The sequence below is a fragment of the Gopherus flavomarginatus genome, chromosome 4 (genome assembly GCF_025201925.1).
Source record: "Gopherus flavomarginatus isolate rGopFla2 chromosome 4, rGopFla2.mat.asm, whole genome shotgun sequence".
Lineage (NCBI taxonomy): Eukaryota > Metazoa > Chordata > Testudines > Testudinidae > Gopherus > Gopherus flavomarginatus.
In genome coordinates this window covers 154,660,144-154,685,894 of record NC_066620.1, presented here as the reverse complement: position 1 = coordinate 154,685,894, position 25,751 = coordinate 154,660,144, and the positions used below count along the sequence as shown (strand labels likewise).

Sequence of the window (25,751 nt, the reverse complement as noted above, 5' to 3'; positions counted from 1 at the left end):
GCAGTGGAGTAGTCCTGATTCGTGTGTCATAGCTCTGTTAGACTCTGTTCTTCTGGTTAATGGCATTTTCTGAATTTCTGCTTCACAGTTGAAATAGCTCTCCTCTGTTTACCCATTGAATGTATGGTTTTTAACGTAGCTTTTGTGGTTCTAATAAAAATACAATCAGTGTAAAATAATGTTAGTGTTTCATGTACTATATGCTGGGTAATATTTATAGCTACTTGCATGGTGGTTAAGAGTAATACTGGATAAGATGGTCTCCTTGCGTGCTTAAGGCAATCACTGATGCATACTATGTCTCCACTGCCCTGCAGTTCAGACTACAGGGTGTGTGAATTACAGCAAGCTCTGAAGTGCTGCGCTGTAACTCCCTTGTGTGGATGCTGTGGGCTGAACAGAAAGGTACCTAGTTCAGAATATTGACTACTTTAATGCGAACTAGGTATTCTTTCATTTGCACACACAGTGTTGACATGGGGAGTTACAGCACAGCATTCTGGTGTTGTGTAATTTACCCCCCTGTAGTTCAAACTGTGGGGCAGTGTAGACAAGCCCTAAGCCTGTCTGACTCAACTATGCATATCTTCTTTCTATGCCTCACGCTCTCTTACTGTAAATTCAAATAAGCTACTGGTTTATCGTTTATCTGGAACTTTGTTCATGGTAGGCACATTTAAAAATCATAGCTACAGAAATCTAACACTGTAATTTTTTGTATACTAATATCTGCATCCGAGTAAGGTCTCTGTGACATTACAGTTGGTTGCTGTGAAAATTAACACTAGATTTCAACAGGGAAATAAGCAGCAGGAGCAGATGGGTTCTCAAGCAAATATCCTGTTTCTGTGCAAATGTCCCTAGTAGTAAAAGAGAAGGGAAAGCAAATACAAGTTGTATTACCAGGAGACTGTTTACGCAGTATATTGTGTATGCAAAAAATAAAAAAAAGGCCTTATTGATATTCTTATCAATGAGAGCCAAAGGGATCTTTTAAATGTTTGTTGTTGAAGGTATTTTCCACTTATCAGCAATAAGCAAATGTTAACAGATGATCTTGTATCATACCAATGTATTGTTGTAAAATGTGAGGGTGTTTTTATTTTCCCTGACAGGAAAGTCCTCCTTTCTTCTTGTTTTGTGTTTTTTGTTTTTAATCCCCCCCCCTTTTTTTTTAATCATCAAGATCACTAGATGGCAGTCTGTCTCTGAAAAGTAGTGCTCTAAGAGCAAGTTGGTAGTCTCTTTTTATTTAAATGCAGGGAGCAAGATCATGAATACAAATTGGTATTTAGTAGGCAAAATTTAGTCTATTAATGGCTCAGTACTACACAGTGTTACTCAGTATCAAGACTATGGTGCACAGAAGTTGGGGAGAAAGTATTTTAAAATAGAGATTTCTTCTGTGAGTGAATCAAAATTGACCGTATGCTATGAAAGCCATTTAAACCCCATGTGGAGCTTATGCTTATCTCAGGAAGAGGGTGGCAAGAGAAAAAATAAAATCCTAATTTTAAATCGGGTCAACTCTTAAAATGTCTAATTATGAGACTACATATAATTAAATGCTTTAGCTTAGAATTTAAATGCACAGAAGTTAGTAAATAGAAGTGTTTTTTCTCACAGCAGCTGTAACTTGTTAGTATCTGAATTAAACCTGCACTAACTCTTCAGAGTCCCTTTTTGGCAGACCCAACTATATATTGGTATTAGCATGTGAACCCGCTAACACACCTTTTTTGCCGCTTCTCAACGGTGAAGGTGTTGCTGTGGGACTCCTGAGATGTATGTCTGGATGCCCTTATGGCGATCAGAGTAGAAAAGATCATGCGTGCCCTTTACCCTCTTTGTCCTGCCATTGGATGGCCTATTCTGTTCTTTCTCTTTTTTCATAAATGTGCTTTGGCATGGGAGTCAAATGTATAGCTCACAGCCTGCGTCAGGCCCACCTGGTGTATGAGTCCTGCGTGACATGTTCAGACGGCAGAATCTCAGCTTCTTAAATAAAATTCTAGCTCTCATGGTTGAGAACTTTTTCCAAATGAACAGAGTTATAGGACAATATTTGCTTTCCTGAGTCTGTATATGGCTTGTGGCTCTGAGAGGTGTTATCTCCCATGCCCCCTATTAATCTAATCAGAGTATGAAGTAAATGACACTTTGTCAACATTAACTATTATATTGCTGATAATTTTAGCATGTAGATTGGGGAAAGGAGTGAGAAGTCTAGGGGTGGGAGAGGAGGGTTGTTCTAGGGAAGAAAATGCAGAAGGAAGAAGAAAGTAGAGACAGGAAAGCCAGAAATAGACAATGGAGAGTAGGGGGAGGCAAGAGAAACAAAGGGTATGTCTACATCTACAATTTTGCAGCGCTGGTTGTTACAGCTGTACTAATACAGCTGTATAGGGCCAGCGCTGCAGAGTGGCCACACTTACAGCAACCAGCGCTGCAAGTGGTGTTAGATGTGGCCACACTGCAGCGCTGTTGGGCGGCTTCAAGGGGGGTTCGGGGAACGCGAGAGCAAACCGCAGGGAAGGAGACCTGCTTGCACGGGGGTTCGGGGAACGCGAGAGCAAATCGCGGGGAAGGAGACCTGCTTCCCCGCGGTTTGCTCTCGCGTTCCCCAAACTCCCCTGCAAACCGCAGGGAAGGAGACCTGCTTGCACGGGGGTTCAGGGAACGCGAGAGCAAACCGGGGAAGGAGACCTGCTTGCAGGGGGGTTCGGGGAACGCGAGAGCAAACCGGGGAAGGAGACCTGCTTGATTACCAGAGAGGCTTCCTCAGATATGCTGGGATACCTGCTTATTCCACGGAGGTCAAGAAAAGCGCTGGTAAGTGTCTACACTTGATTACCAGCGCTGGATCACCAGTGCTGGATCCTCTACACCCGAGACAAAACGGGAGTACGGCCAGCGCTGCAAACAGGGAGTTGCAGCGCTGGTGATGCCCTGCAGATGTGTACACCTCCTAAGTTGCAGCGCTGTAACCCCCTCACCAGCGCTGCAACTTTGTGATGTAGACAAGCCCAAAGAATAGTTGGGTGGGTGAGGGGCTTATTCCCAGTGAATGTGACAATGAAGTAATTAAATGATGAAACTTTTTTTAGTTACTAGTAAAGGCCAAATTCTGTCCTGTTCCTCAAAATCTTCATGCTGACATTAGTGAGTTTTGCTGTGAATGTAAGGGGATATAGATTCCTAAAGCTGTGTTCCTGTCAATGGACTGTAACTAAAAGTGGAATTTAGCCTTCTTTACTGAGTAAATTTGACATGCTGTCCTATAGGAAATCCCCAGCATTTTCCTAGCTAAACTACTGTAGTGGCAGGTTTTAAGTGGCTGCTCGTTTTGTACCGATCAGTTACTAAGACTTATTAGCTACCATGCTCGGTTTATGCTGAGCACCTGCAATTAGCTCATAGAGAACTTGCTGGGTGGAGGGTCAAGAGTATTTTCCCTGCTCCCACTGTGGGTGTGTGATGAGTGTTAATTTCCCCTTCAAAGATCCATAACTGCTGGGAAGAAGGATTGCAGAGCTCCCTATTACATGGCTCCTGAAGACATTGCTGGGCTGGAACAGTAGTATAGTGTGATACTGTCTTTTTAAAATTAGTCCTGTGTAATCACCAGAGGGCCTCCCATTGTGAGGGGTGTCGCACATGATGTAAACACACTTAAGATCTGCATGCTCAGCATCTGTAGGAGCCATCTTGTTTTGTCTCTGATAAAGACAGTTGTGGTTTAAACTTTATATCCCTGGTCTTACTCTGGTTCCTGAAATACAGCAGCTGCAGTAGAATCATGAAGACAACACTCTGATGTCTGACCATGCTAGAAAGCATGCCAGGAACAACCAAAGTGGCCAACTCTTTCCCACGGGTCCAGGGGGAAAGACATTGGATCACCAGGGTTCCTCTTGTCCATTCCTGCTTATTGGAGAGACTTTGAACATTCTCAGTCCAGTGTGGTAATCTTCACTGATCCTGGGCTGAGGTTTGTAAAGGTAATAAACAGGATTCTCCCTTTTTTTTTTAAAAATTCTTAGGGGGGGAGGAGGGGAAATTGTATCCTTTAAGTTTAATACACTGTGGAGTTCAACTATCTCCTAGTCATTCCATATTCTTTATGAAAATATGCTTATGATATGAATGACATAACTGAGATCTACTTTATGCAAGATGCAGGGCCGGCTCCAGGCACCAGCTGACCAAGCACATGCACCTTGGGGCAGGGCGGCACTCAGGTTTTTTCTTTTCTTTTCTTTGGTCGAGGCAGCACTGGAGGGTGTGTGTTTTTTTTTGGCAGCACGGCGCTTGGAGTAGGGGTGGGGTTTTGGCCGCACGGTGCTCTCGGAGGGTTACGGCGGGGCGGTGCTCTTCTTTTTTGCTTGAGGCGGCAAAAAAGCTAGAGCTGGCCCTGGCAAGATGGCTCATGTAAGATATCATGGGAAAGTTCATGATTTATTGAATGTGATTATCCAATTTGTATGCCTGTATCTTTTCTGTATCTGAAGTTAAGAATATTGACTGTATCTGTATTTCAACTGTGATACTTTGGATGACGCCCACTGCTAACACTTCAGGTACAACAATGGAAAAGCCAGACAGGGCGTCTGTTCCATCAGCAAGGACAATGAACTGCGAAAAGCTTGGCCTTCCTGAGGATGCGTCATACTGCCACTGACTCATGGACACTGGGATCCTACAGAGTCAGGTGATCTTGTCACTAAAACATTACCTAGGAGGTCTTGTAATTTTCCACTGGAAGGGCAGGAGTGTCAAGTTTGGGAAACCAAAGTATTCCTGTCTTATGTAAATCCTGCTTACGGGTTGAGAGGAAGGCAAACAAGACTCCTCTTCTCCGTGGCCTGTCTACTCAAGAAGAAAAACTGAAGGCAGGGGGAGTCCAGACTGAGATGGGGGTCCAGTCTGAAAAGGAATATAACTAGAACTCTGAACCACAGAAACTTTGCAACCTGCCTGTGACAATATTTAGGGCGAGAAATACTATTTGTAACCAGTTGCTTTAGTGAAACTAGCTTAGTTTGTGTTGGAATACTAAGCAAATGAAATCAGCTTTGTTTTGTTCTGTTACCCCTTCTACCACTTATCTGCCTTTTTATAGTTGTTAAAATTTTGTTTTGTTTATTAAACCCAGTTCCTGCCATTTCTAACGGGTAGGGGGTGGGGAAGAAGTGTGCATACCTCTCTCTACATTGAGGGAGGGAGCGAATTTCATAATATATCTTCGGGTCTGCACTCCAAGGGAGGTGGACATCTGAGTGCTGGAGCAAGTCCCTGAAGCTGAGTCTTCCCAGAGCTGATCTGCAGCTTGGTGTGGCCCTGCCTGTGTGTGTGTTAGAGGAGGTTTTAAGAGCCTGGCTCAGCAAGACAGGTTAAAGGGGGCCCATGTTGGCAGAACAAATAGACTCAGTGGTATCTCAGCATGTCAGGTGGCTTCCCAAGGGTTCCAACCTGTCACAGGGACAGTCTTAATTGAAATGTGGCATTAAGAAATGTGGCAAAAAATGCAGATTTTGTCCATGTTCAGTGTGGTCTTGAAAATGAGTGATTAGGTACACATTACTATAAGTACATCGTGTGTTTGTTTTTCCCAGGTGGGTGTGTATAGAGACTTTCTAATACGTGTCTAATCAGATAAATATAGGCAGCTGTATTTCAAAATATGTGCATAGCTGTGTGTTTGTATTTGGATAATTTGGTTCATTAAAGCTATATCACTGTAGAAAATTATGCACTATTTTCATTGTTATAATTTCTCAGTTTTTATCACAGTTGGCAAAGCATGTAATCTTCGTTGACTAACTGCATTCCTGGGAGGAGGGATGGTCTAGTGGGTAGCATACTACACTGTGACGTTGGAGACCTAAATTCAATTTCTGACTCTGCCACTGCCTTCCTGCATTACTTTAGAAAGAGTGAATTTGTCCATACTTTCATTCCCCATCTGTAAATTGGAGATCACAATTAATCCCTCTCCTGTCTATTTGGATAGTAAGAAGTTTGTAGGTACTGTCTTTTACTATGTTTGTACAGTGCTTAACATAGCTGGGGTCCTGAATTACAGTGGTGGTCTTGAGCAGTACTACAATATAAACGTTTACAAACTGAAGTCTATAAATAGCCTCTTTTGAACACAAACATCTGAACAATATTCTGTGATACAGCGTGGCCAGAGGGCAGCAGGAGAGTGTTAGCAGGGAGCCTTATTCCCTGCAAGGGGCGGAAGGTTTGCTATAGATTAGAGCACCTGAAGCCACTTAGAGCACCAGCAGTCAGTCATGTTATAAAAACCCCTGCTTCAGTCAGACAGTGTGGGCGTTGGAGCAGGAAGGTTTGGTTGGAGCAGAGAGCAGTTTGAAGGAGTTGGAGAAGAGAACAGTTTTGAAGAGACCCACAAAAGGAGAGTTTGGAGGAGTGCTGCGGTGGGCTGAGAAATTCAAAAGAGACCCTAGGTAAGGAGCACCTGTTCTGTGTAGAAGGAGGGCAAGAAGCCCCTTCACAAGCTGAAGGGCAGGAGAGGGAAGTAGCCCAGGGGAAGGAACTGCTAGTTCAAGTGGTTCACCACAAACCTCAGGGCCCCTGGTTTGGGACCTGGAGAAGAGGGTGGGCCCAGGTCCCTCCCTCTCCGCTCCCCTCCTCAAGGACACTAGTGGGGTAATTAAAATACTGGTTCAGAGGCAAGCAATGGCACCCTGAACCTTCCCCAAAGAAGGGAGAGTGCAAGACCCAGCATAACGGTACCGGCAATTTGCCACAATCCTTAAATTGTGTATGTGATTCTTCCTGGGGGGCACCCTGGGTAGTGGAGCATCTCACTACACCTGCCCTTACTGTGCAGAAGCTTTGTCTGTCGCTGCCCAGATAACACAAGCGCTTCCCTCCCAACCTATGAAGGGACTGCTGTTCTTCTGCAGGTTAGCAATAGGAAAGCTCCAGTCTCTGAGCCCTTCAAGCATTGCTCTGGAATAGTCAGCTGCTGTTCTCTGGGATACTCACAGAATTCACAGATCCACTGTTCTCAAAGGAACAGGACAACTTAGCTTACTAGGATCACTGCTCTGCTTAGCTCATGGCACTTCGATTTGTTTATAGTGAAAACAAGTATAAACTGAGACCTGGCCTACACTGGAAGGGAGGGGGGGAATTAATAGCATAGCGGAAGTCGATGTATCTTAGGTCAACTTACCTCACGTCTTCATGGAGCGGGGTCGACTGCTGCTGCTCACCGGTCGACTCCGCTTCTGCCTCTCGCCATGGTGGAACACAGCAGTTGATAGACGATCTGGGATCGATTTATCATGTCTACACTAGACACGATAAATCGATCCCTGATTGCTCACTGCCTGCCAAATTGGCAGGTAGTGTAGATGTACCCTTAGACATTCTTCTGTCTTAAAGATTAGCACACCCAAAATCTTTTCCCCAGCTTATAACAGCCAGGCTCGCTGTCACCCTGTGTTAATAAGACAAACATGCTGGCTGCTGGTCCCCTAGGTGAAGGATACCATATGTGTCTCTGCAGTCTCCTAATATATTAGACTAATTATTTTATCTTAGTCATAAAGAAGACCTGCCCCCTGCTCTGTGTTCCTTTTCTGGAGATTTTGCAATCCCTTGTTGACTTCACAGTCTTGATTAGCTGGTAGCTCTGTATGCAAGTAGACTTCTCTTGTAAGACCGTCATGGTCAGCCAGGGAGACAAGTGTCTTTTGCCTAAACAGAATCTGTTTATCACCTTCTGGTGACCTGTCCTAACTTTACATACCTTAAGAACAGTTTTCAGTGTAGATATTAACTTTTAAAATGACTATATGATGACCAGTGGGCTATGGGATATCAACAGAGACTTTGCATGCTGCCCTTTGGCTAACTATTATACAAACATCAGACCCAGGGGATTCCTATGCACCCCTTATTTCCTGTACCAGTTATCAGTGTGTCCTTAGGTCTCAGTATACACCAGCTTTTTGTGATTTATATTCCATATAAACAGTTAAACTAAGTGCTGAATGACATAGATCTACCTCACTGGACATGACACATAAGTAAAGAAAACAAGATTTGGCCCTCAATTTTATGATACTTAAAAATTTGAGTTTTCTCTTTTTAAAAAAAATAAAATAAAATACATTTTTGTTTCAGCTGCCCCCATTATGTTGCCTAATCATAGTGGACAAGTAAACGGAATAGAAGAGCAAATAAATGGTAGGCAGATATAAGAACAGTGTTGCAGACTTAACTAAAAATGAAATTGCTTTTGTTGACCTGTGGTTTTGAAGCTGAGAAATACTAACTTTGAATTCATACCGGCCAGTATATAGAAAAGTCTTTTCTTCTGTACAGTTTGTCCCAAAAATCTCATTTGTGAAAAACTCGTTTCTCTGCATGACGTTCCACAATAGGAAATTTCTGATGAATCTCCATTACACACGAACTGATATCCATGCTATGAATGTGCCTCTACATTTTGTGTTAAAGGATGTAAGACTTGAACCATCAGTATCTCCACAGATAGTTGGCGTCTTTATAAATGCGGTTTGACAAAGGAAAATTTGGAAATTTCACTAATGAAATTACTAAGCAATAATGCATTTGACCCATTTTTATAGGATTGAACTTCTTTAGTAGAATATCTTCTCTAAAATGTGTCCTAGGTTTTAAAATTAGATTATTGTAAATGAATTGTTAATTATGGAAGCAATGTTTGAGTATTACCACATTTAGATTGAAACTGAGTGTGTATAACAATACAATATGTGTATAATTGATCCTTGCTAATTGCTGGATATTAAACAAAATGATTAATACACTCCTGAAAGGTGATCGGATACAACAATGATGAGGGCAATATGAGAGCCTATGTAGAATAGAATTCACTCTGGTACCTAGATATCTTTTTACAAATTACTGAATTTTGCTAGCTAATAAGTCTACACTCGAGTATTTTTGCTAACAAGTTGCTCATAGCTATCTTTTGGACAATTATAATGAGTGCTGTGTCACCTCTGAATTGGCATACTTGCACTTTAACTATAAAAAGGAGGTTGTAGAAATGACAGGTTCTTAATGTGTTCATACTCTTTCTTGTACCAGGCACTTCATCCTTAGATATATGGTGCACATCATGTCTTTCAAAGGACATAACCATACTGCACTAGTTTGTTTACAGAAAGTTGTTTTTAATCCCTTAGACACCCTCTTATTTCCCATCACATCAAGGAATGGGGAGAAGATAAATACCATGTTACACTTAAACTGCAACCCACCAGTTAACACTTTAAAGTGGCTCAGTTTTTAGAGCTAACTGTATCTGAAAATAACAAAATAAGTTTTTATAGCTTTCCAGGTAAAGCTACAACAAAAATGTGAGGAAATTGTTTTCTAACTTGATGAAAATAGACAAATCCTGCCATTTTGTGTCTTTTCCACTCATTGAAATGCTTTGCATGCTTCCCCTGTCTGTCTGTCTTATTACATTTTTCCTACATGTAAAACTATGTCTCATCATTTGCTGTCTTGTCATTCCACCTTTTTTTAGCTAATGATGGTGAGTGTGGGAGGGTCTTCCAGTGATAAGACCAATCCAGAACAATAGTCTGCCTGAAGTTTAAATTGGGGGTATCTGTTGCAAGTGATATTTTTCAAGGAGGTGCAGGGCATTCTAGGTCCTATCCCAAAGCCCCATCCCAGCAAGCCCTCTGCTTCCATCCACAATTGGCACCATCTTTCAATGTTTTTTGTACTGCGCGCTCGGTCTTCCCTTTCAGTCACATTTGGCAGTCGAGTTATTCCTTAAGATCCAAAATGACAGTGAGGACTCCGAGGATATTGACTCAAGTAACACATTCGACACAAACATACCTGTGAATGCCACAAGCAGTCTTACCACCGTGGAACAGCACTTTTGGGCTCAGGAAACAAGCAATGAGTGGTGGGATCACATCGTCGTGAAGTTCTTCCTAATATCTAACCTAAATCTCCCTTGTTGCAGATTAAGTCCATTACTACTTGTCCTGCCTTCAGTAGACATGGAGAACAATTGGTCACCATCCTCTTCATAACAGCCCTTTAATGTATTTGAAGACTGTTATCAAATCCTGCCCCCAGTTTTCTTTTCTCAAGATAAACATGCCCAGGTGTTATCTTAACTTTACCTCATAGGTCAGGTTTCCTAAACCTTTCATAATGTTTTAGCTCTTCTCTGGACTGTCTCCAATTTGTCCACATCTTTCCTAAAGTGTGGTACTAAGAATTGGACCCAGTAGTCTCTCTGAGTCCTCATCAGTGCTGAGTAGAATGGGACAAATGCCTCCTGTCTCTGATATTTCTGTTAACACACTCCAGAACGATGGTAGTCTTTTTTTGTAACTCCATCATGTTGACTTTCTCAGTTTGTGATCCAAACCCTCAGATTCTTTTCAGCAGTAGTTGCACATTTGAGTTTCTTTCCAAGTGAAGTACTTTGCAGTTGTCTTTATTGAATTTCGTCTTGTTGAATTTAAATCAGTTCTCAAATTTGTCAAGGTCATCTTGAACTCTAATCCTATCCTCCAAAGTGCTTGCAACCCTTTCCAGCTTGGTGTCATCCACAAATTTTATAAGCATGCTCTCCACTCCATTATCTGAGTCATTGATGAAAATGTTAAACAGTATTGGTCCAAGGACTGACCTCTCCACTAGATAGGCTTTTCTAGTTTGACAGCAAACCATTGAAAACACTTCAAGTACAGTCTTTCAACCAGTTTTGTACTCACCATATAGTAACTTCATCCAGACAGCATATTCCTAGTTTGCTTATAAGGATGTCATGTAGCACTGTGTCAAAAGCCTTGCTAAAATCAGAATATAGCACATCTCTTGCTTCACCAATATCCGGTAGGCCAGTAATCCTGTCAAAGAAGGAAATTAGGTTGGTTTGATATGATTGTTCTTGACCAGTCCAAGTTGGCTATTCCTTATCAACCTTAATTTGTTCTTGTATCTTTCTAGGTATCAAAGTTGGTCTGACAGGTCTATAATTCCTGGCGTCCTCTGTCCCCCTTTTTAGATACAGGTACTAGGTTTGTACTTCTGCAGTCCTCCTGGAGACTCACCTGTTCTCAGTGGTTCTGAGATTGCTTCAGTTAGTTCCTTAAGAGCGCTAGGATGGATTTCATCAGGCCCTGCCTGCTTGAATACCTCTAACTTATCTAAATATTCTTTACCCTGTCCTTTCCCAATTTTTCATGTGTTCCTTTCTCCTTGTTAATATTAACTGAGTATTGGTTGTCATTAACCCTTTTTAGTGAAGATTGAAGCAAGAAATATTAAACACCTCAGCCTTCTTGATATCTGTTGTTCGATCTCCTTCCCCCACTGAGTAGAAGACCTACACTTTCCTTTATCTTTCTCTTGCTGCTAATGTATTTAAAGCAGTGGCTCTCAACTTTTCCAGACTATTGTACCCCTTTCAGGAGTCTGATTTATCTTGCATACCCCCAAGTTTCACCTCATTTAAAAACTACTTGCTTACTTTTGTATTCTTGTCTGTTTTTTGTATCACAGCAGACTATTACTGAAAAATGCTTTTTACTTATTTTTACCATATGATTATAAAGTAAATCAACTGGAATATAAATATTGTACTCACGTTTCAGCATATAGTATATGGAGCAATATAAACAAGTTTTTGTTTGTATGAAATTTTAGTTTGTACTGACTTCACTAGTGCTTTTTATGTAGCCTGTGGTAAAACTAGGCAAATATCTAATGAGTTGATGTACCACCTGGAAGATGTCCAAGTACCGCCAGTAGTATGCATATCCCTGGTTGGGAACCACTGATTTAAAGTCCCTTTTATTTTATCTCTTGCTAGGTGTAACTCATTTTGTGCCACAGCTTTTCAGATTTTTGCCTCTAAATACTTGTTGTTTTGTGCTTCTCCTTAGCAATTTGTCCATGATTCCACTTTTTGTTGGATTCCTTTTTGCTTTTCCGTCCTTTTAAGGAAAAGGAGCCTCCTTTTGAAGAAGCCATATTACTATTACTGCTATTTTTCCTTCACATTGGGATGTTTTGTAGTTGTACCTTCTTAGGATCATTTACATGAGAAACTACCAGCTTTCCTGAACTCCTTTTTCCTTTAGCTTTTCTTCCCATATGTCCTTACCTATCAGTTCTGAGTTTTAGTCTGACAATGGACACCAAAAAAAGCAGTATTCTGTTGCTCTCACTCCTTCCTTTCCTTAGAATCATAGATTTTCAGATCATGATCACTTTCACTCAAATTTCAGAGGGGTAGCCGTGTTAGTCTGGATCTGTAAAAGCAGCAAAGAATCCTGTGGCACCTTATAGACTAACAGATGTTTTGGAGCATGAGCTTTCGTGGGTGAATACCCACTTCCTCAGATGCCATATTCACCCACGAAAGCTCATGCTCTAAAACGTCTGTTAGTCTATAAGGTGCCACAGGATTCTTTGCTGCTTTCACTCAAATTGCCTTCCACCTTCAGACTGACTACCAATTTCTCCCTTTTGGTCAGAATCCAGTCTAAAATGGCTGTCCCCTGGTTACGTCGTCCACTTTCTAAAACAAAAAGCTGTGCCCAATACATTCCAAGAACTTACTGGAAACTGTTTTTTACCATATTTTTCCAACAAGTATCTGGATAGTTAATCTCTCATTACTGTCAGGCCTTATTTTGAATATCTCTGGTATTCTAGAAATTCCTCATCCATCTTCTGTTTCTGATTTGGTGGTATAGCAGACCCCTTAGCATGACATCCCTATTTCTTTTTATCCCTTTTATCGTTACCAAGAAACTTTTTTGGGTGGTATGCCTCTCACCTTCTCCTGGACCTCAGAACAAGTGTATATATTCTTGCTGTATAATGCAACACTTCCTTCCTTTTTATCCTGCCTTTCTTTCCTGAACAAGCTACACTCCTCTGCCAATATAACAGTCACGAGACTTATCCCACTAAGTCTCTGATGCCAGTTAAGTCCTACTTTAGCTAATATACTAATTGTTATGCTGTCTGGAGCAGCTCACAACTGAGTGCCTATCTCAGGACAGTGTGTCAGAAAACAAAGGCAGACACCCCAGACTAGTGGTATATTCTGTAAGTAGATTTCACTAAGCCAGTAATAAATGTGAACTCCTGGATCACTTTACTGGTCTTACACTGGAGCCACAGATGCTCCCTTTAGCCTCTCCATTCTATAGTGCCACCTAGACACACTGAATTTTGTGATAAAAGGATACTTAAACCTAAAATCGCACTAATCAGGTTTGTCTCAGTCCTGAGAGCGCAGTCATTTATTCCAGATCAGTTAGTACTCTGGGTCTTGCATCAAAGATGAGGCTGGCAGTCAGGCCTATAATAAACTATCAGCTAAGAGAAGCAAATGAGTTAATGAGTGGGTTAAAGTAGTTAAAATATATGTTCAAGTGAGTCTATAACTACCAGTGGTGGCAGAGATGTAGTAATCTGCCAATTTCCCAAAAGTCTTTCAGGGCTACCTAGAATAACCTTGAGGATCTCCATTTTTTTGTTTACTCATTTTGTCCAGAGATAAAGGATCTTTGAATCCATATTTATTGTATCTTCATACAAAAAGCAAGCTGACCATGTCTCTAACCGCATGGGCTTTTCCTTTGAGGGTGAGTGAGGAGTGCACTTAAACTTTTGATCTCCAGCTATATACATAATGGCCACTTGCTTTGAAATTTAGCACTTTCTGTTAAAGTCTTTAAGTCCTTCATTAGCATTTCACAACATTTCTTTGGTAATTTTAGTTACAAGGGTATTTACTGTCTAAATATTTGCTATTACATTATGACAAGAACAGATGATTGAAAACATTCCACTAACATTCCACTAATTTTCATAAAGTTTAAATGTGTGAATACATAGTTTACTTTGATCTACAGTTGTGAATTTTCCTGAATATATTCTAGCATGACCTAGTCAGCCAGCGTCATACCCCCAACACAAAAATTGCTTGCGAAGGGGAGTCACTGGCGCTCCTGAATACACCTCAGGGTTTTCCTATTCTTTACAAGGCTTCAGCCACTTCATTCTCCTTTCTCTGGATATAAATTTATTTCCATATCAGATTCCTGTAGGGTTAAACTCCTATGAAGTAATCTAGAATTGGTGCCCATGTCAAAGGGGCATGATTGCTTAAAACAATAAAAAGTTTTAAGAAAATAAGGTTCAAGTTGCATAAGAGCCCAGACCATGACATAGCATTCTGTCTTAATGGCCCCTTAATCTTGTTCAGTGGGGATGAGTTTTTGCTTAACTAGGCAATAGGATTGCCTCTCTGCGCTGCCCCTCTTCCCCCCCCCCCCCCCAAATCTTGTGTTAGAAACATCAGTACACAGCACAAATGGTTAGCTGAAATCAGAGTTAACCAAAACAGGTTCTTTAGACAATGCTTCTTTTAGGTTCTGGAAGCCTTTCTCACAAGCTGCTTTCCATACGGCCTGCCAGGTTTTCCATACTACTGGCCTCCCTGTGTTGTAGGTAGGGTGACCAGATAGAGAGTATGAAAAATTCAAGACAATGGATAAGAAGAAAAAATCCCTAAATATCAGGACTGTCCCTCTAAAATTGGGATATCTGGTCATCCTACAGGGACGATACCTCTGCAGCCCCTCACCTTGCGCTTGGAGACCTTGACAATGAGGACGGTCCCTCTATGAATATCAGGACTGTCCCTCTATATAGTCCAGATTCCACTACAAATGCAGATTTCCCTGCCCCCTCGCCACCGGCTATCAGCACCTAAGGGAATTTGCCAGTACCCAGAAAACAAATCCAGTGTGCTTATGAATTTTGTGCCCTGTAAGGCCTCTATTTGGGGTACAGGATATGGGACAGGCTGCTGAGCTTGAATTGATTTGTAAATTAGATACCATTAACTCTGGCTTGAATAGAAACTGGGAATGGCTGAGTTATTACACTACTTGAATCTGTTTCCTTATGATAACTATCCTTACACCTCTTGTCAACTGTCTGAAATTGACCACTTGATTATCACTACAGAAATTTTTTTTCCTGGTGATAAGAGGTCATCTCAATTAGCCTCCTTGAGCTAGTATGGCATCTTGTGTGTGTGTGTATACTCTTCTTACATGTTCCATTCTATGCATCCGATAAAGTGGGCTGGAGCCCACAAAAGCTTATGTTCAAATATATTTGATAGTCTCTAAGGTGCCGCAAGTACTCTTGTTTGTTTTTTATTTAGTTTTTCTGTAATCTACACACAATCTCATGGTTTTGTATTTTTAGGTACCATTACAATAGCAGAGGCTTTTTGATATAGGCCTTGTCTACACTACCACTTTTTACAGCATTAAAACTTTCTCTGGGGTGTGAAAAAGCACCTCCCTGAGTGCTGCAAGTTTCAGCGCTGTAAAGTGGCAGTGTAGATAGTGTGCTAGCGCTGGGATCTACTCCCCTCATGGGGATGGCTTGCCTTTTATTTTATTTTATTTTAAAACAGCGCTGGGAGAGAGCTCTCAGCTGGTGCTGCGACTACACAGCCATGTTGAAGTGCTGCTGGAGCAGCGCTTTAATGTTGCCAGTGAAGAAATACCCTTTGTGATTACCTTCCTTTCAAGCATGCTTCCCTCCCCCTCCTGGAATTGTTTCTGCATTTCCCCTTTAGCCTGGTATGCTCTGCCAAGAAGAGGGTGGGGCCCCAAGGTCTGAATGGAATGCGCAATCTTGTCACTTAAACCTGGCTGGTTGGAAACTACCTGTTTGTGGTGCTTTAAAAGGGTGAACATTTCCTGCTTTGGGGAAGGCTTAAACTCAATCCAGAACTCAGTGCTTTCCAGATAGGATGACCAGATAGCAAATGTGAAAAATCAGGACAGAGGGTGGGGGATAATAAGAGCCTATATAAAAAAAACACCCAAACAGCGGGACTGTCCCTATAAAATCGGGACATCTGGTCACCTTATTTCTAGAGGAGTGTCTCCCCTGCAGTCTTTGACCAAATCAATTAAAGAGGTGGATAATTTTTTCCTCAAACTATGTTTACAGCCATCTTCCTTTCATGGTAAACTTTTAATCTATAGCTATGCACTGTGTACACAGGCTCCTCTGCATTGGGCGTCCTTACATTATATGTTACTTCAGGGTTCGGCAACCTTTCAGAATCGGTGTGCCAAGTCTTCATTTATTCACTCTAATTTACAGTTTTATGTGCCAGTAATACATTTTGATGTTTTTAGAAGGTCTTTCTGCAAGTCTATAATATATAACTAAACTATTGTATGTAAAGTAAATAAGGTTTTAAAATTGTTTAAGAAGCTTCATTTAAAATTAAAGTAAAATACAGACACCCCCCACCCCCCAGACCAGTGGCCAGGACCCAGGAAGGGTGAATGCTACTGAAAATCAGCTCACGTGCCGCCTTTGGCACACATGCCATAGGTTCCCTACCCCTGTGTTACTTCATTCACTCTTTCAGTCACCTCTGACGATCCTTCCCAATAATCCTTTGTTTTTCCTCCAGAGGAATCGGCATTAACACCAGATCACCAATGATATAATGAAGATAGATCATTTGATATTCGTACCAAACTTTGAGTTTCCTGACTTTTCTTAAGGTTCTGTTAGACTAAATCCATCATAATCTCAAATTCTCCTTAAAACGAATTATTTCCCTATTGACTGTCCTGTTTCCTTGGTGTTGCCCTTTCAAGATCCTCAAATCAAATCTAGGGGTCCCCTCACCTGCCTTCCATACTGGAGATAAAAGGGGGCCACACTTCTGTATGCATATGAAAGGTAAGGAAGTAATAAGTCTCAGTCGTTTTTCACACTAGGAGATGTACATTCTTAGCATAGTTTTTATGGTTCCATTAAATCTTTTCACAAGCCCATACCTTTCTAGGTGATAAGGAGCAGCCTTTATATGCCTCACCCCACGTAATTCCTGTAACCTTTTAAAGACTTCAGACATGAAGTTTACACCATGGTCTGACAAGATTTCTGTGGGAAAACCTACTCTGCTGAAAATGGTGAATAAACTGTAGCCACTGATTCAACTTCAATATTAAACAAGGCTCTGGCTTCAGGATACCTAGTGGCAGAGTCCACTGCAACAAGTATATGTCTCTTTCCATTCCTGGAAGGTTTAATGAGAGAGCCCACACTATCTACAGCCACTCTGGCAAATGGCTCTTTAATAATGAGAAAAGGCTGAGTGGCGCTTTACAATGTCCCTTTAATCCCTTATGCTTCTGACATAAGTCGCAACATTTACAATAATCTTACTGTCTCAAACACGTGAGGCCACTAGAAATTCTGTTTGTCTGTCAGATTTCCCCCTCCCTCCCACTCCTGACTGTTCTGCAAATGGACAGTCATGGGCTATCTGGAGCAATTCTCTCCTGTATCTTTCAAGTACAACTACCAGCTTGCAAATCTTATCCGAGTACCTCTTCTTCGCTATAGGAGCTTCCCTAGAGAAAAACTCTGCTTAAAAAAATCTACCTTTTTTCTTCCCCAGCTGATGCATTGTTTGGAGCTACACTCCTTTCTTCTTTCAAAGAAGCATCTGTCATGGCATAAATCCCCACTCTGAACCTTGGCGTCCAAAAGATGAGGTACCAGCATGAATCCCCCTAAGCTTAATTACCGGCTTAGATCTTGTAGTGCTGCCACCAACCAGGACTTGCAGTGCCTGGTATACTCTGGTGCCCCCAAAACCTTCTCAGAGGACCCCAAGACCCAGAGCCCCTGGATCTTACACAAGGAAAGTAAACTCTTTCCCCCCACCATTGCCTCTCCTGAGCTTTCCCTCCCTGGGTTACCCTGGAAGATCACTGTGATTCAAACTCCTTGAATCTAAAAACAGAGAGGAGTGCACCTTTCCCCCTCCTCTTTCCCCCTCCCCGAGAGGTAATACATATTCAAGCTCAGTGAATCTAAAACAAAGGGATTCCACCTTTTCCCCCCTCCCTTCTCTCTCCCTGTCTCCCACCGATTCCCTGGTGAGTACAGACTCAATTCCCTTGAGCCTCAACAAGGGGAAAAAATCAATCAGGTCTTTAAAAAGAAAAACTTTTAATAAAAGAAAGGAGAAAAAAAAAGGTAAAAGTTGTCTCTGTAATTTAGATGGTAAATGTTACAGGGTCTTTCAGCTTATAGACACTAGAGAGGAGTCTTCCGCCCAGCACAAATACACATTAAAATCATTCCAGCAAAATACACATTTTGATTGTTTTCTTTATTTGCAAAAGACTAAACCGCCTTCTACTGTTACTTACTATTTGAATAGAAAATTAGAGAGCCTGTAGGTACGTCTGGTTACCCTCTCAGAACCCATAGAGAACAACTGTCATAAACAGATAGCTAAGGGTTAATGTCTCTTTCACCTGAAGCACCTGACCAGAGGACCAATCAGGAAACCGGATTTTTTCAACTTTGGGTGGAGGGAATTGTGTGTCTGAGTCTTTTGTCGCCTGCCTGCTTTCTCTGAGCTTTGGAGAAGTAGTTCTACTTTCTAATCTTCTGTTTCTAAGTGTAAGGACAAAGAGATCAGATAGTAAGTTATATGGTTTCTTTTCTTTGGTATTTGCATGAATATAAGTGCTGGAGTGCTTTGATTTGTATTCTTTTTGAATAAGGCTATTTATTCAATATTCTTTTAAGCAATTGACCCTGTATTGTATCATCTTAATACAGAGAGACATTTGGATGTATTTTTCTTTCTTTTTATATAAAGCTTTCTTTTAAGACCTGTTGGAGTTTTTCTTTACTTCAGGGAAATTGAGTCTGTACTCACCAGGGAATTGGTGGGAGGAAGGAATCGGGGAGATCTGTGTGTTGGATTGCTAGCCTGATTTTGCATTCCCTCTGGAGGAATAGGAAAGTACTTTTTGTTTCCAGGATTGGGAACAGAGAGGGAGATTCACTCTGTTTGGATTCACAGAGCTTGTGTCTGTGTATCTCTCCAGGAGCACCTGGAGGGGGGAAGGGAAAAAGGATTATTTCCCTTTGTTGTGAGACTCAAGGGATTTGGGTCTTGGGGTCCCCAGGGAAGGTTTTTCAGGGGGACCAGAGTGCCCCAAAACACTCTAATTTTTTGGGTGGTGGCAGCAGGTACCAGGTCCAAGCAGGTAACTAAGCTTGGAGGTTTTCATGCTAACCCCCATATTTTGGACGCTAAGGTCCAAATCTGGGACTAGGTTATTACATGAGTGGCAGCGGGTGGGAGATAGACAGAATCCAGAAGCCAGTAGGAATATTATATTTTTCTTTTCTCTGCTAAGGGCTTTTTAGCAGAGAGAAACAGTTGGTTTTAAAAGGGAACCAGAGAGAATTTTTTTTTCTGCTCTCTCTGGCAGTTTGTGGCTTGCATGTTAAGCGAGAAGCCATTAAGAGACTGTGAGGGTCTTTTGTCATGCAATAGCCCTCCCATTAGGAGGCAAGTACCAGCACTTATATGCATGCAAATAAAGTGGTTTTTCTGGTTTCCCTTCATTGAACATTAGCTAGAGAGAGAAAAGGAAAAAAGCACTGTTGCTAGGCAGACTCCAGGAGGGAACAGAGCCTGCAGTTCAGAAGATAAACACCGGAGGGCACCCCAACACAAGAAAACAGGAACCATGACTTCTAAGGCAAAAATTGGCGCCGAAGAACAAATCAAAGAAGCTGAACACAGGCGACAACTGGAAATAAAACAAAAAGAGATGGAGATGAAAGAAAGAGAAGAACAGATCAAAGAGGCAGCCTACCAAAGAGAACAGGCAGCCTACCAAAGAGAACAGGCAGCCAAGGAGGCAGCACACAAAAGAAAACTAGAAGAAGAAGAGGTGGCCTACCGAAGGAAACAAGCAGAAGAAGAGTTGGCCCACCGCCGAGAAATGGAAAAGCACCAAAAAGAAATGGAAAAACAACAAAAAGAGAATGAAGAGAAGGAAAAACAGAGAAAACATGAACTGGAGTTGGCAAAAGCTGGGCTGCCTGTGCCAGCCAACCCTAACAACCCGGCGCCCATTATTGCTCCACAGCACAGGAAATTTCCCACCTACAAGGCAGGTGATGACACCGAGGCCTTCTTGGAAAATTTTGAAAGAGCCTGTCTTGGGTACAGCATTCCCGAAGACCAGTACATCAACAGACTAAGAAACACACAAACAAAGACTTCCCTCCACCGAGATTTGAAAGTGTCTTGTCTCCTGATTGGTCCTCTGGTCAGGTGTTCCAGGTTCACTGTTTGTAACCCTTTATAGGTAAAAGAGACATTAACCCTTAACTATCTGTTTATGACAGTATCAGCTTGCTGAGCAGTCACAAACTCCTTTTGTGTTCACTTCAGCCCAGAGCAGCCTCTGGTACAACAGAAGAATTTTCTAGTTCCTCCCCAAAAGGCAAGGTGCTGTCTGCCTCAGAAAAAGGACTTGAAGCTATTTCCTCCCCTTCCCAGACTTGCTTGCTGGCCACGGACAAAGAAGGTGAATCAGATCCGCACTTCCCCTCGGTCCTGATTATAACATTAACATGCTTAGACATGGCTAAAAATAAAATGTTATCTATTAAAATATCAGTTGGAAGCAAATTCCTGATGCCAACCACACGATCACCTGTAAAATCTTCCCACTTAAGGTGCACTTTAGCTAGAGGCACAGTCACAGAAAATTCAGCCAAAGCTAAAATATTTAGACTTTTGCCAGGAAGTCTATCCTCTTCCCTTACCAAACTTCGTTTAACCAAAGTGACTTGTGGTGCGGTCTCTGTCCACTCTGTACATTCAATGCCATTCACTCTTAATAAATTCTTAGTCCTAATATACTTTGAGGTCATTCTCCTCCCCTGCAGTTTCCTCAAGAAAATCAAGGTGGTAGCATTAGCACTCACGGTGGGGGTTGTGGGTGCAGATTGTGGGGTGACCTTAAGTTTTGGACATTTTGGTTTTATATGGCCTGGAGCTACACAGTGGTGGCAGACTACCTGCTTTCTCTTAACCATTTTTTTAAAACCGATCTCATAACATGCAGCAACAATACTTGAATTTCCCATACATGCTGTCCTGATTACAGGGCTAGCTGCATCTCTGTTCCCTCTCTGAGTATACCCCCTCAGAAGTCAGCTTTCTTGCCTTTACCTGTGAGGCAGAATCAGTTGAGTCTCCCACTCTTCGATCAGGTCTGGAGCTACAGTACCTTGTGTATCGACCATGCTTAGCCAGCACGTCTGACTGGTTTGGCACCAGTGGGTCTTCCCTTTGGGAATCTGTGACCAGTGGTGAATATAGTAACCAGACAGCTTTCTTAAATCGAACTATTGTTTAATCTTAAGAGGAGGAATAAAGCATTTGGAAAGGATTTTTAAAACAACCAGCCTGCAAACGTCTGTCTGACCTAAAGACTTGCCATCCACCGATGGAAACCTAGGCAGGCCTAATTTCTTCAGATACATCACCAGGTCCTGGGTGGCAGCCTGACTGAGTTTGACAGCAGTTCCCTTGGGTTTTGTCTACACAAATACTTTCTTCACTGCATGCTGCGGTGTGAATCCACCCTACACTAGCCGGCTGTGCACTAAGTGTTTCTGTAAACCCTGCTGGTGCCACACAGATACTTGGGCCTGGTCTACATTGGGGGCAGGGGGGATCGATGTAAGACATGCAACTTCAGCTACGAGAATAGCATAGCTGAAGTCAACGCATCTTAGATTGACTTTCCTCCCAGCGCGGGATCGACAGCCGCGGCTCCCCTGTCGACTTCATTTCTGGCGGGTAGTGTGGATGTACCCTTCATGTGCAGCAGACTAGAATGTACATGAGCCCTTAGAGGAATAGAGTCCATTTCTATCCAGCTAGTGTTCTTTTGTCTTTTCAGTTCTTGGGCATTTTAGCCCTGCTAGCCCAAAACTAGTTTCATGGGATTAGGAGGAGGTCGAACCAGTCAGGGCCAGTGGCTCTTCCACTGTCCTGTAACAGCCTGCAGTTGTTTGCTGGGAGATGTCTTATTTCAAGTAATTCTTTCACTGCCTTGCGTGTTTCTCCAAAACATTGATTTACCTCTTTATAGTTATACAGTAAACATCCCAGTAATCAGGTCATTGTACCATATTTATGATGTATTATAGAGCAGGCACACTTCCACCACGTGTGCTTTAATCTCTCTCAGTATAGATTACAAATAAAAAGTGTACCTTTGATTTTAGGAATACATTTTTTTTCCCATAACGAATGGATTAGTGACACATCATGTTTTCCCTTTAGCACCTCATCGATACCTTTGAAAATCTATTAAGGTACAGGCTTGTCACAGGATGACAGAAAAGTTGTACCAGCAAAATTCAAGTTTTTGTCTCTTGCTTTATAAAGGTGTCTCTGCTAGCTAATCAGTAATGATAAATGGAGAGCAAAACAAGAAAACAAAAGCTGATGTCTGTAAATTTAAGAAAATATTTAATGGAATACTTAAGAAACTTAAACACCCCTCAGACTGGTAAATATAATAATTCCTAAACATATACAGTATTGTTTTACAGGAGTGAAATATTTGCAAACAAGAATATGGAAAAGAATAAATTCTTCTCACTTTGATGCATGTTTCTGAACAAATCTGAAAAACAGAACTAGTTTTTTTAATTTCAAAGCTCTATTCATATCTCTTTTCTTGAAATAGGAAATAACTGATTTAAAAGAGAAAAACCTCCAAACAATGCTAAGGGAATAAAGTTGACATCTTAGCAGTTGCTAAATTATATTTATTCACATTAGAGGTTTCCCAGGAGTGCTGGTCCTGTCAGTGGGCCGAGAGAAGTCCAGACAGATTGCGGAGAATTCAATCTTGATTACAGACAGCTGTTGAAGCAAGTACCTTTTTCATTGGGTAGACCAGAGGTGGCCAACCTGAGCCTGAGAAGGAGCCAGAATTTACCAGTGTACATTGCCAAAGAGACACAGTAATATGTCAGGAACCCCGCATCAGCTCCCCTCCCCCTGCTCCCAGCACCTCCCACCCACCGGCAGCCCCCCTGATCAGTGCCTCCCCCTTCCTCCCCACACCTCTTGATCAGCTGTTTTGTAGCGTGCAGGAGGCTTAGGAGGGGGAGGAGTGAGGGTATGGTATGCTGCTGAGAGGGTGTGGGAAAGGGTGGAGTGGGGGAGGGCCTGTGGCAGACCCAGGGGTTGAGCAGTGAGCACCCTCTGGCACATTGGAAAGTTGGCACCTGTAACTCCATCCTCGGAGTCAGTGCCTATACAAGGAGCCACACGTAACTTCTGGAGAGCCGCATGTGCCTCCGGAGCCACAGGTTGGCCACCCCTGGGGTAGACCATGGTGACTAGATGCTTTAAAGATTAGAACCTGGTGGGCTCCTATTTTTCATTTTGGGACTTAATTTGTGCCTATATAAATCGGTGAAAATGAGTAAGGAACCTAATCTGTCAGCAGTAATTTTCATTGTATTTTTCCAAACAAAAGGAAACAAAATTTTCTTGGTATTGAACATAGCATGGTAATAGTATGCAGCAGCAATCTGTATGGTTAAAAGATGCATAAAGGTTTCCATTCAGACACTTCTTTCCGTCCCGTCTTTTGTTGTTCATAATTGCAAATTTTTTTTTAAACTGAAATATTCAAGCCTTTGATTCTGCCTGAAGGTGACTGTCCTGAAAGTCATGTGTGAGTGAGAGATTTAATAATGCTTGATAAAGAAGTCTGTGGGAGGGTGGGTTTGGAAAAAGACTTTATGGAAAAAAGTAAAAGTTTTTATTTATTTATTATAAACAGCTTGACGAGTGAAATGACATGGTCTAAAAAGTTGAGATTTGGCATGAAAATAACCCATATTGAATAGAAGTACCTCTGAGTTTGATTTGACTGAGTTATTAGCTTCTGAAAAACTCAGACTATGCATGCACAGTTGATTTTTCACATTATTTGCGGTGCCACTGTTGTAAAGGAACCAATCCAGTTGCCCTGATGTTGACAAGAGTCTTTTCATTGACTTCAATGGGAGTTGGATTAGGCCAAAAGCATGTAGTTTGGGTGCACTAAGTGACTGGTCTTCCTGCATAATTAGAAGTTTTGTAGCAGTGAGGATAATTAAACATTGAAACAGCTTACCAGGGGAGATTGTGGACTCGCCATCACTTGGAGTCTTTAAAATGAGATTCAGTATCTTTCTAAAAGACATTTTAATCCAGTGTCCAGGGAAAATCCTCTGGCCAGTGTGTGCAAAAGGACAATGTAGATAGTCCTAATGATTTGTTCTGGCCTTTGGATGTATGAAATGTACTGAAGGTTTACATGGACAGAGGCTATGAACTGTCAGGAACCCTGGGTCAGTCCTTGCAGAGCTTGTAGGATGCACAGTGATTGGGAAGGGAAAAGGTGGGGGCTGCAGTACACCTTACAGGATTTGCAGGCAAGAGTTCTGCTCTTCTCTACCCTAGGACTCCATGGTAGAGTAAATTCCAACTAAATAGTTATAAATGACATGTCTAAAATTTAGCTGAAGCTTCACTTGTTTAACTTTGCTCCCGAGGTGGGTGAAATGATCCATATTGTACAGTCTGCACACAGCCACTTCTGCAATGGAAGATAGCCGCTTTTAAACTGTGCAGATCTACAGCATACAATGATTCAGGGCAGAAAATGAAACAGTCCTTCTCCAAGGAAACAAAGTGGAGTTTTTAGATGAAGTAGATTTTAAATAGAATCATAATGGTTGGAAGGGACCTCAGAAGATCATCTAGTCCAACCCACTGCTCAAAGCAGGAATAATCCCCAAATGGCCCCCTCAAGGATTGAACTCACAACCCTGGGTTTAGCAGGCCAATGCTCAAACCACTGAGCTATCCCTCCCCCCATACTCTGTTTGAATTTATCCAGGACTCGGGGGCTAATTACAAGACTGCTGTATAAAGTGATAGCAATTTAAAAACTATAACTGGTCAGGTCTTTGGTTTTAAGTTTCACGTGTAAGGTAGTTTTTCTTGCAGCACAGTACCCTCTAAGTTAAAGCACTGGTTCGGTACTGACTCAGAGGGAAGAAACTCCATGCTAAATCACTGATGCAGCTGCTTACAACACTTGGGTCTTCTTTGAAAATCTCAGATTGAAGCAGCACCAAGCCTGATGCTGCTTAGCTTGTGAAAACAGACAAGGTTAGAGCCTTAGGTGGTATGACTGCACTCCTGCATAGAGAGGATTTGATGTGTGAATGTCTTGCTTCCAGCATAAATTTCAAAAATAGCAGAGAGAACCATTATATCACTAGTGATTAAAGACTTAAACATATACAGGTTTTGTTCCGTTTGTTTTCAGCAAACGGAGACATAAATAAATAGAAGGAGCGTGTGTGTACAGTCACAACAGTTATAATGCCACGAAAGCTTTTCTGCCTTGGGGGGACAATGTCATGAGTAAAAGATTCTGTTAAAATGGCTGTGTCATAAACAGATAGTTAAGAGCTAATAGAACAGAAGTACTTCATATCTCTTTTGCCTGTAAAGGGTTAACAAGATCAGTGAGCCTGGCTATCACCTGACCAGAGGACCAATCAGGGGACAGGATACTTTCAAATCTTGAGGGAGGTTTTTTGTGTGTGCTGTTAGTGTTTGGTGGTGGTTCTCTCTGGGTTCTGAGAGTGACCAGACGTGCAACCAGGTTTCTCTCCAATCTCTCTGATACAGTCTCTTATATGTCCAGAATAGTAAGTACTAGGTAGATAAGGAGAGTTAGGCTTATGTTTGTTTTCTTTAT

At 41.9% G+C, this 25,751-nt stretch overlaps 1 protein-coding gene across 2 annotated transcripts in view; it reads left to right on the top strand.

Moving 5' to 3' along the window:
- BCKDHB (branched chain keto acid dehydrogenase E1 subunit beta) overlaps positions 1-25,751 on the top strand; it is a 277,474-nt gene that overhangs the window by 13,041 nt on the left and 238,682 nt on the right. The window lies entirely within an intron of this gene.